The sequence below is a fragment of the Panthera onca genome, chromosome D1, assembly GCF_046562875.1.
Source record: "Panthera onca isolate mPanOnc1 chromosome D1, mPanOnc1 haplotype 2, whole genome shotgun sequence".
Taxonomy (NCBI): domain Eukaryota; kingdom Metazoa; phylum Chordata; class Mammalia; order Carnivora; family Felidae; genus Panthera; species Panthera onca.
In genome coordinates, this window is record NC_138348.1 from 84,909,655 (window position 1) to 84,925,128 (window position 15,474).

Sequence of the window (15,474 nt, forward strand, 5' to 3'; positions counted from 1 at the left end):
GCTCTGAGCTGTCAGCATAGAGTCTGAAGCAGAGCTTGAACTCATGAACTATGGATCGACTTGAGCCAAAGTCAGATGCTTAACTGACTCAGCCACCCAGGTGATCTAAGCAATGAATCATTCTTGAAATTCTCTTCTCTTTTGGTTTCTATGACATTTATTTCCTAGTTTTCTTTCTACTTTGGATTCTCATCTTTACCCATGCTGCAAATGTTTGTTCTATGGGATTCTGTCTTTGGCCCTTTTTATTTTTCCCTGTACTTCTATGTGTAGCTCTTACTATGTCATCACTTTGTTGAACTCTCTCTTCCATTGGGCCATTAACTCCTTGAGGTCAAGGAGAGCATTCTGTCTTTATTGCATCTTTAAGGGTGTAACCCAGAGACTAGTAGAATGCATTCCTTGAGAACAAGTACCTTGTTTATACAGTTTGTGAATTCCCACATTTGCTCTGACACTGCAGTGCATGAGGTGATGCTCATTGAAGGAAGAAGGCTCATGGGTGGCTTAGACAGGATCTGCAGTGGATGGGACCAAGATGGAGATACTGGAGAAGATCTTTTTTCTGCAATTTCAACTTGGAGTATGTCTATGTGGGGAATTCTAGTTGTCTTCAAATATTTAAAATAAGTATTTAGAAAATTCTTGTGCCTTTAAGTTCAATTCATGCCCTTCAGGTTCCTTCAGATCTCTTGTGGTTCATTGCTTTTGAGATAACTAGAGCTGTATCTCTGACTTGCCCCCCAAAACCAGACATAGAAAGTTAAATCAGATAACTCATATTTGGCCACAGATTTTCTGTCTTCAAAATGTTTCTACATCTCTTTTGGTCTTTATTAGAATACCAGGTGTATGAATTCATTCATTAAATTGTTTCTTGATCTAGGCACTGTCCATGGTGCTGAATGAGCATTAATGACATTGACGTGGTGCCTGCTGCCCTTATTTTCATTTGAAACTGAGGAAAACAGAAGTCATGACAAAGTATAAGGTTTCCCATGGCTCCTTTATTGGTAAATGAAGGAGCTTGAACTTCAGTCTAGATTATCTTACCACAAGCATATATTCTATTATATCACCTTGCTAAGTGACCTTGCTAAATTACCTGCTGAATTTTGAAATTCAGTGAAAATATGCTTTCATTGCTCTAAGTTTTGTCTTTTTTTTCTGAAAGAGAAATACCTTTTTGAAAGGAGGACCAAGGATAACATTTGAAGCAATGCTTAGTTTTTTCTTTCAAATTCTTTAATGTTGAATGGCCTAGGTTTCAGGGTGATTTTTCCAGTAACAATTTCAATTCTCATCCAGGCCTGGGGGACCTGAACCACTTGAGAAGCTCTCCAGACCCCTTGGCCTCTGACTGAAGACATATTTTCCATGGAGAATGGGTAGAGGTCAGGGAGATGTAAGAAGTGTGCCCTACCCTACTCAACTCACACACTTACTGATTTTCTCTTAGTCTTGGGGACCCAGGTACCTAGATCTCCACCACCACCCTGCCAACTTTCCTCAGAAGAAAGCAAAGGTTAACTGAGATCACACAGCCAGGTGGATGCCTGGATTTGCTTTCCCTAGGGCTAATTATGGAACTACATTAGATAAAAGTCAACATATGTTGTAAAAGGCACTGTGTATCACTGCTTGACAGTTTCTAACAATGTGCTCATGTAACAGCTGTCAAAGGCAGTGCTAGAAAATGAGTAATATGTTGATTTATGTATATCAGATCTGTCCTCACGCTCTGTGGTGGAGCAGGCCAGGCAATCTCGGCTCTGTGGGTGGAGAATCTAGGAGGGTGGTGAAGGCAGGAAGGAAATTCCCTCATCTTCAGAAGCGCCTGGAAGGCATGGCTGAAGCCTGTAGCAGCTGTTACTTTCTGAGGTCCTTTGGAGAAAAATTGCCTAGGGGACATCTGTTCCCTTTCTACCACAGTGGGAAGAGTAAAATCCAAGTCTCCTAAGGCAACGGGGGCTGCTGAGGTAATCTGTGCCTTTCTTGGCCTCTGGATAAGGCTGAGAATAACACCACGGATCCCCACTCTAAATGGTTTTGGGGGTTTGTCTTGAAGTAACCACTCTGGGTTTTTTTTTATAGTCAGGGCATTTTTAAATGACCAACTCAATTTTCTTATTTGTTTTATAAGTATCTCATTTTATTTCCAAAGTATGTTAAAAAAGGAAGTAAAACAAGTTTGTTTTTTTTTTTCGTTTCAAAAGCTGTCTGCTTGTGCTGTTTTCCCTTGAGGCCATTCAAAGGGCCCCTGGTCTCTGAAAAGATCTGATTATTACATACGGGAAATCAGTTTGGTGTTGCCTTGGGAATCTCCACTAGATTCCACAATTATGATTGGCTCCTCTCTCTCTGGCATTCTCTTGGTTCTTATTCTCTTTGCCTTTGCTGTGCTATTCACTCAGTCATAAAAGTCTCCTCTAAATGGTAAGAAGTGACTTAATAAGAAGATTAGGTACAAAGTACAAAGCCAGCCATTGAATGCTAACAGCAAATTCAAACTCTCAAATAAACACTGCTAAAATTAGTTTTGGGAGGAATCATTCTCTAATAACCATAGATAAATAGTACTACTTACTTGTTGGTATTTATTGGGACAAAAATATAAACTCTTCATTTTTTAGAAGTTTATTTACTGAGAGAGAGAGAGAGAGAGAGAGAGAGAGAGAGAGAGAGAGAGAGAGAGAGAGAGAGAGAGAATGAGTGGGGGAGGGGCAGAGAGAGGGAGAGACAGCATCCCAAGCAGACTCCTCGCTGTCAGCACGGGGCCCGATGTGGTGCTCAATCCCATGAACAGTGAGATCATGATCTGAGCCAAAATCAAGAGTTAGATGCTTTACCCACTAAGCCACCCAGGCTCCCTCTTTTGTTTTTAGAGAGAGAGCATGAATGGGGGAGAGTGACAGAGAGGTGGAGAGGGGTAGATGGAGGGGGGAAGGACAGAGCGGGGAGAGGGGAGAGAGAGAGAGAGAGAGAGAGAGAGAGAGAGAGAGAGAGAGAGAGAATCATAAGCAGGTTCCATGCTCAGTGTGAAGCCTGCTGTGGGACTCGTTCCCATGACCCTGGGAAGATGACCCTGGGATGATGACCTGAGCCCAAATAAAGAGTCAGATGCTTAACTGACTGAGCTAAGCCACCCAAGCACCCCAGTCCTCACTTATTTTTATCCCTTCAAATGAGATGGAGGAATGGATTGCAGAACATAGTTGCCTTTTGTTTAAGGTGGGAAACATTGATCAGTGAGTCAGGCTTGAGGGCTTTCACTACAGGTCTCAGGGTATAAGCAGACAGGGCATCCTTTTCTCTCCTGGAGATAGTTTTCTTCTGGGTTGAGGCACTAATTGTATTGACATTAAGTGTATTGTACACTAATGTTCCACTGCTTACACAACATTGCAGCCACCACTGCATGCGCTGGAGGATGGCAGATGCCCGCTAGTGTTATACATCCCACACAGAAGCCCCGAATACTGCCACCAGGGAACATATCTTTATTAGACAAATTTACCTCCAACTCTGTATTTGATGCACTTCCATGAGCTCATATCCAGGCACAGCCAAACTCCCACAACAGAACCAACTTCTAGCAACCTAGTTAACGGAGAAAGCCATTTACAAACCTCTACTCTGATCACTAAAACACTGAAGGATAGTTGATTGCACACCTAGTTAATAAATCTTTATGGGCACTGTACATTTATAAGGGCAAGAATTTAGAAAGAAGTTAAGATTCACAATTGACGAAGGGTAATTTATGTAGCCAATTGAAAGTTTTAATCTGCAAAAGCAGGTGTCTCTCCACCAAAGATACATGAGGACCTATTAGAAATTTCAGTCAGTGATACAAATCTACTCCTGGAGTACTGCGTCCTTTTGGGACAACTGTTTCTCTAGTTAACGCAACAGCCCATGATGATTATAGGTTGGTATGAAGACAGTCTTACCTAAACATGAAAGAATGTCAAGAGCAGTTATGAAAAATCTACTATAGCAGTCTTTTCAAACATTATATTTCTTACTAGGCGTCAGTCAAAATGTTTTAGGTGAGAAAAAGTTCTACTAGTTTAAGACAGAAAGGTAACAGGAGTAGTGGAAAGTGTGTGGAATTTAGAATTGAAGAGTTATGGTATTGGCTTACTAACTGTATAATTTTGAGCAAATTAATGTCCTAGAGGCTTGGATTTTTAGCAATAAAATGGGAATAATAATCATAGTACCTTACAAAATTGTGGTAAAATTAAATTAGATAATGAATATAAAAGTGCTCTTAAAATGAAGTATTAAGTTTGCTGTGTTTTCTGTTTTTTTAAATATTATTTATTTATTTATTTTGAGACAGAGAAAGAGAGCGAGGAGGGGAGGGGCAGAGAGAGGGAGACAGAATCCCAAGAAGGCTCTGTACCATCAGCCCAGGGCCCAATGTGGGGCTCAAACCTACAAATTGTAAGATCATGACCTGAGTTGAAATTAAGAGTTGGACGCTTAACCAACTGAGCCACCCAGGTGCTCCACTGTGTTTTCTGTCGTTTAAGACACATTTTTTCCTATGCTTTAACATTTATAAAATCAATATATTTCTTATAATTTTTTTTTTAATTTTTTTTTTTTCAACGTTTTTTATTTATTTTTGGGACAGAGAGAGACAGAGCATGAAGGGGGGAGGGGCAGAGAGAGAGGGAGACACAGAATTGGAAACAGGCTCCAGGCTCCGAGCCATCAGCCCAGAGCCTGACGCGGGGCTCGAACTCACGGACCGCGAGATCGTGACCTGGCTGAAGTCGGACGCTTAACCGACTGCGCCACCCAGGCGCCCCTATATTTCTTATAATTGATGCATACATTCAATGTGGTAGTTGTTTTTCTTTTCCCCCTGGAAAGCTATTAAATTGATGGTATGTTATGCAATCAATGGCTTCCTAAGACATGAAAATATGGTAGCTCAATGAAAAGGAATCAGATTTATTATTTTTCATTTAGGTACTTAGAGTCACTAGATTCATATGATATAGCCACCATTTATTAAGTGCATTTTGTTATGTGCAACAAAATGCTACCCAATGCAAATAACTTTCTATGATTTTCCATTTCCTTCTAATTATACTCGAAATCATAGTTGGAACACTTGCTTGTCGACATTATTGATTGGCAGGTTGAGGAATGGTAATAGTGGGGAACCTCCTGCATAGCAGAGGTCATCTACTGATGGAAGGAAGCTGGAGGATTTTAGAACAGACCCTTAGCAGCTGGGTACACCATCAATCACTTTCTAGTTCTTGGTCAGCAAACTCTTAGAGACTCTAAAGAAAGAGCCCTGTAAAGTGAAAAGTTTTATTGTTATTAAAAGATAAGATTACTTAGACACAAAAATGCAGTATGCTTTCTTCTAGATTGATTTTTATTAACTTGAATGCAGACTCTTCTTTGTACCTGATTGTACCGTTCTATTTTCAAATACACACGCTGTATTGACAATCTTATTCCCTCACTGAATTTTCTGCAGGTCTTTGTTGTCTTTTATGAGGCTATTCCAGTGAGGGAAAAAGTTAAATGGAATTTATGGCAATATATTTACCTGGCTGGGTTGTAACTATTTCTAAAATAAATAAAACTTTTAAGACAACAAAACCAAAAGGAGCAGATATCCATTGAAGACTTCTCCCTTTGGGAGGGATAAAAATGCATCCCACTTACAGCATGCCTTTTTCTAAAGCCCTTTCTGGTTTTCCCAAATAGCCATTGTCTAAATAGAGTAGCTTGTATGAAATTGTACACTCTGTGGGTGGTCCTATAAATATTCATTAGTAAAATGTACATAAGGCACTGATCCATGGGTTTTTTATTCAAAGATATGGTCTTAAGAAGAAAAAGCTCAGTTTTGATCTAGTGGGTAGAGTCAATGTAGGCCTGAAATCATGATCCTGAATACCACCCCCCCATCCTTTTGGAACTTGAAAAAAATATTTAAAAAATTGGCCCAAAATGAAACTGGGAAGACATGAAAATGAAGCAATAAATGCCGTTAGATGCCAAATTCAGCATTCATCTGCTCCTGTTGAAGGCCTCATGGTGTTTGCAATGCAAATCTCAGAGTCATGCCTTAATCATTACCTCAGGGAGACAATTAGGGTTAAAATATAGATTTCTGGATAATGAGAGTAAATAGTAGAGAAATAAATACACAAAACAAAGAGAGCTAATGTGAGTCATTTATAGCAAAGCTTTGTTCAAGGAGGCTTGAAAGGTTTTTCTAGCCAGGAGATGGGCTTTCTGGGTGTGAAACTGTGTATAACTTGGCCTAAGACTCAACATTTTATGAAGGAAAGATGGGAATATCCTTTCAGGACTTTGGGTTCAAGTTGAGAGCACCTAAAATTGAGGCATGTGAGTAATTTTATGTTTTTCATTTTATACTCTACTGGTTGAAAACTCAGGCACTTGAATTGGACAGACCCATGTTTATCTGTTAGCTCAGCCAGGCAAAGCTCTCTACCCTTGGGCAAATGACCACAGCTCTTTAGGAGCTAAGTGTTTAAGTTTCCTCATCTAAATGGTTATCAACTTCATTGGTTTGTTGTAAAGACTAAATGAGAATATGTGTAGAACAATCCATCTCACCTGTTGTTATTATTAAGGTTATTTGCTGTGCCAATCACGTGTCCTCTTTTTCTCCTGAGAGACAACCTCATTAGAGCTGTGCTTGCTGACCATTCTTCCTTCAGTCTTTTTTCCTAGTGAGAAATTTCCATGACTGATTGCTGTTTCTCATGACTATATATCTTGTGGGCAAATTTGGATGTCTGTGACTGGGAGATCATGCTAAAATCTCCTTCTCCCTGTTGTGGTAATAACAGACTTTTCTGGAGGCCATCCATCAATCCCCTCAGAGAGCAAGATTTTCTGAGGGTCTACTGGGAGCATAGTACCATTGGCGGAATAGAATTCAGGATCACTGGGTTCTAGTCTTGGTGGCATGACTTCCCAAGAGCTGTATTGTCTTGCCATGTCACCATACCTCACTGGGATTTAGTGTTTTGTTTGTATGTTAAAGGAGTTGTACTAGATCAGTGGTTCCTAACCCTGTTGCATACTAGAATCACCAGGAGAGCTTTTGCAAAATACAGTGCTCCACCTCAGGGTGGGGTCTAGAATTGATATTTTGTGTGGTGTGTGTGTGTGTGTGTGTGTGTGTGTGTGTGTGTGATCCTTTCTTTTTTTTAATTTTATTTTTTATCTTTTAAAATTTATACCCAAATTAGTTAGTATATAGTGCAACAATGATTTCAGGAGAAGATTCCTTAATGCCCCTTACCCATTTAGCCCATGCCCCCTCCCACAACCCCTCCAGTAACCTTCAGTTTGTTCTCCATATTTATGAGTCTCTTCTGTTTTGTCCCCCTCCTTGTTTTTATATTATTTTTGTTTCCCTTCCCTTATGTCCATCTGTTTTGTCTCTTAAAGTCCTCATATGAGTGAAGTCATATGATTTTTGTCTTTCTCTGACTAATTTCACTTAACATAATACCCTCCAGTTCCAACCACATAGTTGCAAATGGCAAGATTTCATTCTTTTTGATTGCCAAGTAATACTCCATTATATGTATGTATATATATATATATATATATATATATATATATATATACACCACATCTTTTTCCATTCATCCATCGATGGACATTTGGGCTCTTCCCATACTTTGGCTATTGTTGATAGTGCTGCTATAAACATGGGGGTGCACGTGTCCCTTCGAAACAGCACACCTGTATCTTGTGGATAAATGCCTAGTAGTGCAATTGCTCTGTCATAGGTTAGTTCTATTTTTAGTTTCTTTGAGGAACCTCCATACTGTTTTCTTTTCTTTTTTTTTAATGTTTATTTATTTTTGAGAGAGAGAGTCAGTGTGAGCGGCAGAGGGCAGAGAGAGAGGGAGACACAGAATCCGAAGCAGGCTCCATGCTCCAAGCCATCAGCACAGAGTCCAATGTGGGGCTGGAACTCATGAACCATGAGATCATAACCTGAGCAGAAGTCAGATGCTCAACTGACTGAGCCACCCAGGTGCCACAAAGGAACCTCCATACTGTTTTCTGGAGTGACTGCACCAGCTTGCATTCCCACCAACAATGCAAAAAAGATCCTCTTTCTCCACATCCTCACCAACATCTGTTGTTGCCTGAGTTAATGTTAGTCATTGTGACAGGTGTGAGGTGGTATCTCATTGTGGTTTTGATTTGTATTTCCATGATGATGAGTGATGTAGAGCATGTATTGGTTGGCCATCTAGATGTCTTCCTTGGAGAAGTGTCTATTCATGTCTTTTGCTCATTTCTTCACTGGATTATTTATTTTTTGGGTGTTGAATTTGATAAGTTCTTTATCGATTTTGGATACTAACCCTTTATCTGATATGTCATTTGCAAATATCTTCTCCCATTCTGTTGGTTGCCTTTTAGTTTTGCTGATTGTTTCCTTCACTGTGGAGAAGATTTTTATTTTGATGAGGTCCCAGTAGTTCATTTTTGCTTTTGTTTCCCTTGCCTCCAGAGATGTGTTGAATAAGGAGTTGCTGTGGGCAAAATCAAAGAGGTTTTTACCTGCTTTCTCCTCGAGGATTTTGATGGCTTCCTGTCTTACATTTAGGCCTTTCATCCATTTTGAGTTTATTTTTGTGTATGGTGTAAGAAAGTGTTCCAGGTTCATTCTTCTGCATGTCGCTGTCCAGTTTTCCCAGCACCACTTGCTGAAGAGACTGTCTTGGTTCCGTTGGATATTCTTTCCTGCTTTGTTAAAGGTTAGTTGGCCATACATTTGTGGGTCCATTTCCGGGTTCTCTATTGTGTTCCATTGATCTGAGTGTCTGTTCTTGTGCCAGTATCATACTGTCTTGATGATTACTACTTTGTAGTATAGCTTGAAGTCTGGGATTGTGATGCCTCCTGCTTTGGTTTTCTTTTTCAAGATTGCTTTGGCTATTCGGGGTCTTTTCTGATTCCATACAAATTTTAGGATTATTTTTTCTAGCTCTGTGAAGAATGCTGGTGTTACTTTGATAGGGATTGCATTGAATATGTAGATTGCTTTGGGTAGTTAGAATTGATGTTTTTTAAAGAACCCTGCCAAGTCATTCTTAAGTGTAGCCAAGAAAGAGAATCATTTAAAGGGATTAATGGTTTCCAAACTGTGCTCCTCTAGATTGGAGGGAAGCTGGGGCCACCTGCTCTGAGGCCCCACCCCAACACTTCAAAGAGGCGGTTATATTCTGGTTATATATAGTGGTTTTCTTCTTAGGGTTTTGTTTAAAGAAACTGCTGCTACAAGCCAAATCAAAATCTTTGAAAACTTTTGGACTTAATTGTCTGTGATGTTTGATACTATTCTCATGATCTGGAACTTGATTTGTTCTGGAAGTGACTTTTTTTTTCTAATCATAGATTCTAATCAGGCCCCTTTACATTTTATGTTTCATCTTGGAAATACCCATTTAGTAATAATAACATAATTAAGTTTTGCTTATTTAATCATTATTAAAAGCATCAATGTGGTTCACTATGATTTAAAAAATTAAAACTCATATCCTGCTATATGCATATATCAGTTATTTACATACATTGATTGAATAAAGACTTTGAAATTTATAACAGATGTCCTCTTATAATATGCCAACTGGAAATAAGGTTGTATTTACATATGTAATATATCCATATATCTATATATGTGAATAAAGTTTTTATCTTTTAGTTTCAGCTTCTGTGCATCCATCCATGTGTGTATTCATTAATTTCTTCCTGCAAGAATTCTTATTGAATATCTGCTTTTTAAAGCCTTAGTGCTTTGGAAGATTGTGTGTGTGTGTGTGTGTGTGTGTGTGTGTTGTGTTTGTGTATGTATGAGAAATAATGATATATGTTTATGGATAAACAAAAGAACATATCCACAGTCATAGCAAGCATGAGCCTATAATTGTAAAAGATGCCAATTTATATCTAGATGGTATGGACTCAGTTTCCCATTAACTAGATAAAAAGAAATAGTTTTCAACTATCTTGAGCAAAAAGTAAAAAAAAAAAAAAAAAGCGTTTAGTTTGTCCACTTGCTTTGTTCACGATATCTACAATATTTGGTTAAGAAAGCATGAAATCAAATGAAAATGCAAATATATTAGGAACATATCTGAAAGAGTTAATGAAAATTGGAGTGGATAATAAAGAAATATGAAATAAGGACCTGATGGTAATAGAAGCAGGTGCCAACATATCCAGAAAAATGTGTCTATAGTGGGAGATGCAGAAGTTGGATTTCAGAGAGCCAGCTGTTTCAGGTGAATTCAGATATACTGTTTTTCAATGCTGGGGATCTTTTAAACAATACTGTTGCCTGGACCTCTAACCCAGACCAACTGAGTTGGGCTCTCTGGGCATGGGGTTTTGGTGTTGGCAATTAAAATCTGCTAGGTGATCATAATGTGCAGCCAGAGTGGACGAGGACTAAGCTACCCATGGTTTCTGTCATCAGGCACACTCCACACCGGAGTTAGGGCTAGATGCACACTATTTTTGCAAGAAACAGGCAAGTTCTACAAGGAGTTTCGGTGTCAGGAGAGGTTAGTTGGGCTCTAATTGGCTCTAATTGGCTCTCCCAGCAGCTGAAACATTCTCTACCTACAGCTGAGTGACACTCCAAAAGGGGAGAGATGTGCTCCGACCTTTGAAAACATCAAAGGAGTCACTTCCAACATGGTTCTTACACAGCTCAATGCCCTACAGCTCAGCAGGGTCAGGGCCAAGCCCAGCAAAGCTGATAGGAAACAGCTTTTGCAGAGTCAGATTTTTATCTCTTTCCCAGATAGCAGAACTTGCCACCAAAGGATTGGGGTGGGGAAGGAGAAGAGCCCTGACTTAAAGGGGGCATCTGTCCCTTCACTTGTTTTGCTGCCCCAGCATCTTTTGGGCTGCTAATTCCCCTTCTGGTGGTGAAAGGAAACTCTATTCATATGTATTTTAGTGTGAATGAGTAACACTTAATATATGAAAGGGTTTTAAATACATGTTATGTAACAGGCAATTAACATGGCTTATAAGGAGCCCAGGTCCTGATGTTTACTCTCTCTAGTTTCATGTTTTACAACTCCATGTGCCAAACATGGAACCATTTCTTTTTCCTTAAGTAAGTCTGGTGTGCACCTCTCTCTCTCTCTCTCTCTTTCTCTCTCATTCTGTATCTGTCTCTGTCTCTGTCTGTCTGTCTCTCTCCAGTTAGCTCAGTGTGGACAGGGACCTTTGCTATCCTGTCAAAAATGGTGCCTCACATACAGTAGAGGCTCAAATATTTGCTAAATGAATAGGTAATGTGTGATTTGGCAAAATGATGAGATACTGACTTGATTTTCAAGTGGCCTGAAATCCAAATCAGGATTAAAAGATTCAAAGATATAATGACCCCTGTCCTCAAGGTGACTGCAATCTAGCATGGGAACAAATGTGTCATAATAACTCCATAGTGCATTGGGGGTGCAGAAGGAGTTTCTTCTTTCTCTCTTGGGACAGCCTGGTAAAGGGCAAGCCTGGTGGAGGAGGAGGAAGTGGCTCAGCCTGGGCTAAGGCTCCAGTGGCAGGGGAAGGAAAAGACAAAGGGGAGTGGGGCCAGAAGGTCAGTGTTATGCCTGAAGGAAAGGACCAAGGATTAAGGAGAACAGCATATTTGCATTAGAATTGAGGCAAGGGAACAAAGGGAAGATTGAGCTAAAATTTGAAGGAAGTAAGGTGAGGAGCTAGGAATAAGGATCTACTGCCTTGAGCAGCCCTTGATGCCAAAATATCCCTTTTATGAAATAGAAATCAATATTGCATAGTGCATGAGAGCACTGAATCTGGGTGTAGATAGACTTGAGCTCAAGTCTTACTTCTGCCATGTATTCATTGTGGGCCCCTGGTCAGGATACTTCACCTCTAAGTCCTCTAAAAATAGGGACATTAGGTATGTTGCTGCCATCACTGGGCAGAAAGGGTCCTGTCAAAGGCAGGAGGTTTGAAATGGGGGCAGGCTCAGGTGCAGGAGGCCAGGAACTCTGGCCCACTGTGTAGCGATTCCCTCATGCTTGTGCAATAGTCAATAGTCGCTGGCATCAACTTTCACAACCAGCAGAAGGGGAGTGACTTCTCAGAATTCCTGAATAGCTTTCTTCTCCTGTGTCATTATCCTAAAGTTGCCAAGGACAACTGGATTAGTTTCCTGGGACCGCTGTACTAAAGGACCACAAAGTAGGAGGCTTCAGAAGTCCAAAATTAAGGTATGGACAAGGCCACAGTCCCTTGGAAGCCTCTAGGGAAAGATTCTTTCCAGTCTTTTCTCCTAGCTTCTGGTAGTTCCTTCTCTCTTGGCAGCCTACCTCCTATCTTCATACCAGATTCTCCCTGTGTGCTGTCTCTGTGCCCAAATTTCCCTTCTTTATAATGACACCAGTCATATTGGATAAAGGTCTACCTTAATGACCTCATTTTAATTTGATTACTATCTCAAATAAGGTCACATTCTGAGATCCTGGGAGTTAGGATTTCAACATACCTTTTTTAGGGGGAATGCCCATCCCTGAACTAAATACCACAAAGGGAGAGATGTGTCACACTGGCTTAAATCATCTAGAATGTAATAAATACTGGGGAGATGTCTGCAGTGCCCACACACTCTCCTCATTGGGTTCTGGGAGGGTAATGGGAACTCAGCACCTGGCACAACCTGGACTTGGAGACTGTATATTAGTCTGCATGTTGCCTGGAGCAAGGTTTGTAGCCTGTCTATGCTGTAAAAATGGAGGTGGTGTTGCCTCCCTGGCAGGGTGGCTCTAGGAACTAAATGCTGTGATTTATGTACAGAGCTCAGTGTGGTGCCTGGCCCCACAGTAAGTGCCCCACAAATGGGACTGTCACTTGTTATTATTATTACTAAAATACCTTGCTTCTGGCCATGGTTGAAGGAGCTAAGTTGAGTCATTAAAGGAGGCAAGGGTGTCACCAGAGGAACAGGGGAAGTGAAAGCATTTGGCCTTGGAATCTTTGAAAATAAAGATTTTAGAACATTAATGGGAAGGTCTCTGGCAAAGATACAGGCCTGAAGCTCTGGAGAATACTGGAGACTGACAGCTTTGTCATTGGGTGACTGTAAATGCTATGAGTGTAAATGAACTAGCTCAGGAACAGACTATGAACACAGGACACAGATGTGGACAAAGCTCTGAGGTGCTCCCATACTTAGGCGGGGACTGGTTGGAAAGAAAATGGGGACCCAGAGATCCTGACAACAGTGTCTCATTTGACACAGGTACAAAAAAAAGTGCAAAAGAAAAAGCTATAATTGAGTGACATGAGCTCCAAACAGGGAGGACTTGCTGGGGTCAGTCACAGGCCAGTTTACAGTCCCCTTTGAGGGGTTGGCTCAGCTGTACCTCTGCTTAATAGCATGCAAGGAGCAGAGGAAAATGCTGAGCCAGGGAAAGGAGATCCAGGTGAGAATGTGGAGAAGGACAGCTCAAGCCCAGAGCTGAACACTGGGCAGGATGTTGGTGTGTAGGGCAATGTGAAGGGCAGAACTGGAAGCATGGGGGCAAGTTTCTTTGAACTACAATGAAGTGACTGTGAATTGCAACCAGCACAGAGTCCAGTGTGGGCAAGATTCAGAGAAAGAGACCAGATTGGGGATCTTTCTTTGGACACAGAAGCCCTGGAGGATAATAGAAGCTCCTGGGGCTCTCAGAGGGTGTTGGGGCATTATGCCGAAGTTCTGCCCCCACAGACACTTCCAGCAACAGGGTGCTGAGGAAGCTACAGGGGTTCTGGTCCACAGAGATGTAATGAGAGACACAGAAAGCTAAAACTGTAGATGCACATTTGGGGCTGGGGGTGGAGATGATGACTCCTTAAGAGAAATTTGCTATATAAATTCTAGTTTTTTTCCCCAGTAGTCTGAACCAACTTGAAGACTGCAAATTTCATAAACCAAAAAGAAATTTTCCTTGAACTTGTCACAGTACTTTGATTGGTAAAATAAATGCATACTGTAATTATTTCGTGGTTTATTTTTAATTTGTAGGTTTAAACATCATGCTTTTGTGATGCAGTCTATGTTTATGATTGGTTTCCATTTCCATTGTCTGTTCTAGCATATAATCTTCTGGGAAAACAGGAACCAGTTCTGTATCAATATACTTTGCACTGTCTAGCAAAGTTTATAACTAAAGTTAATTCAGTGTATTTCTTTTTTGGGTGGTGCAAACTATTGAAAATGAATTATTTTGTTAATGGAAGATATTTTAAGTGTGGGAAACAGTGGTAAAGTATTAATATACCCATGTGGCACAAGTGAAGACTGAGGGGGAAGTGAAGGAATTGGCATTAAAACCTTTGGTTCCTGGTCTCCTGACCGTACATCAATGTTTCTTCCTAAGATAGTAGTTCCTAAATTTTGCTGCACATTGGAATCACGTGGACATTTTAAAGAATATCTGAATGCCTGATTTCCACCTGCAGACATTCAATTTCGTTGATGACTTAGAGTACAATCTTAGTAGCATTATTTTTTACAAGCTCCCCAGATGATTTTAACATGCAGCAAAGTTTGGGAGTCACCATCCTATGTGCTACTCTCTGGCAAATCAAATGAATAATATTACCATTTCATCTTTCAAAGCACAAATAATCAAACATATTATAAATCTGTATGATATCATAAATATATACATCTAAAATGTAGAATAGAATAAATAGATATCATAAATAGAACATAGACTAGACTAAATTGCTTCAACTTAAATATATAAATATCTAAAAATATGAAATGAAGGAAGACTCATGGATTGGTGAGGAAAGGAGCTATTATTTAGTTGGAAATACTGACTAGTTATTTAAAAAAACATATTAACATTTTGGGAACTAGGGTGTTTAATAAATAAACTCCTCTCACTGCCTACAGTCAAAATGAATTGAGTGATGGACATACAATCAGAAAGGTGGAAATTAGTATGTTATGCTGGTCCCTGGTAAATACTGGGTGGAGAATGTAGGTCTAGATCTTTTGGAAAACAGGGTTTCCTACACTTTGCACTTGGACTGGATAGATTTGCCCAGGTGAGTCCCTGGCAGCACTAAATGCTGCAAGTCTTTGGGGGAGGGCAAGGGCTGCTCTTGTGGAGCAGCAGACCAGAATTAAAGCTTTCAGTGGGAGAGCAAAATGGAGGAGGACAAGGGGAAGGGCTCAGCTTCTTCCACATGCACCAACAGAATTGTCACCATATGCAGTAAGGATTTGGGCAGAAGAGCAGGAGGAAGAGCACTGTCCCCATGGAAGCATGAAGGAATGGGGAATGGAGGCCCCACCCTCCAAAAAAGAGGCTCTCCTTCTACATTCACTAATTTCACATAAATTTTAGAGTTTAATGTAAGAGAATGAACCCTTGAAAAAAACCCAATAGTATATAT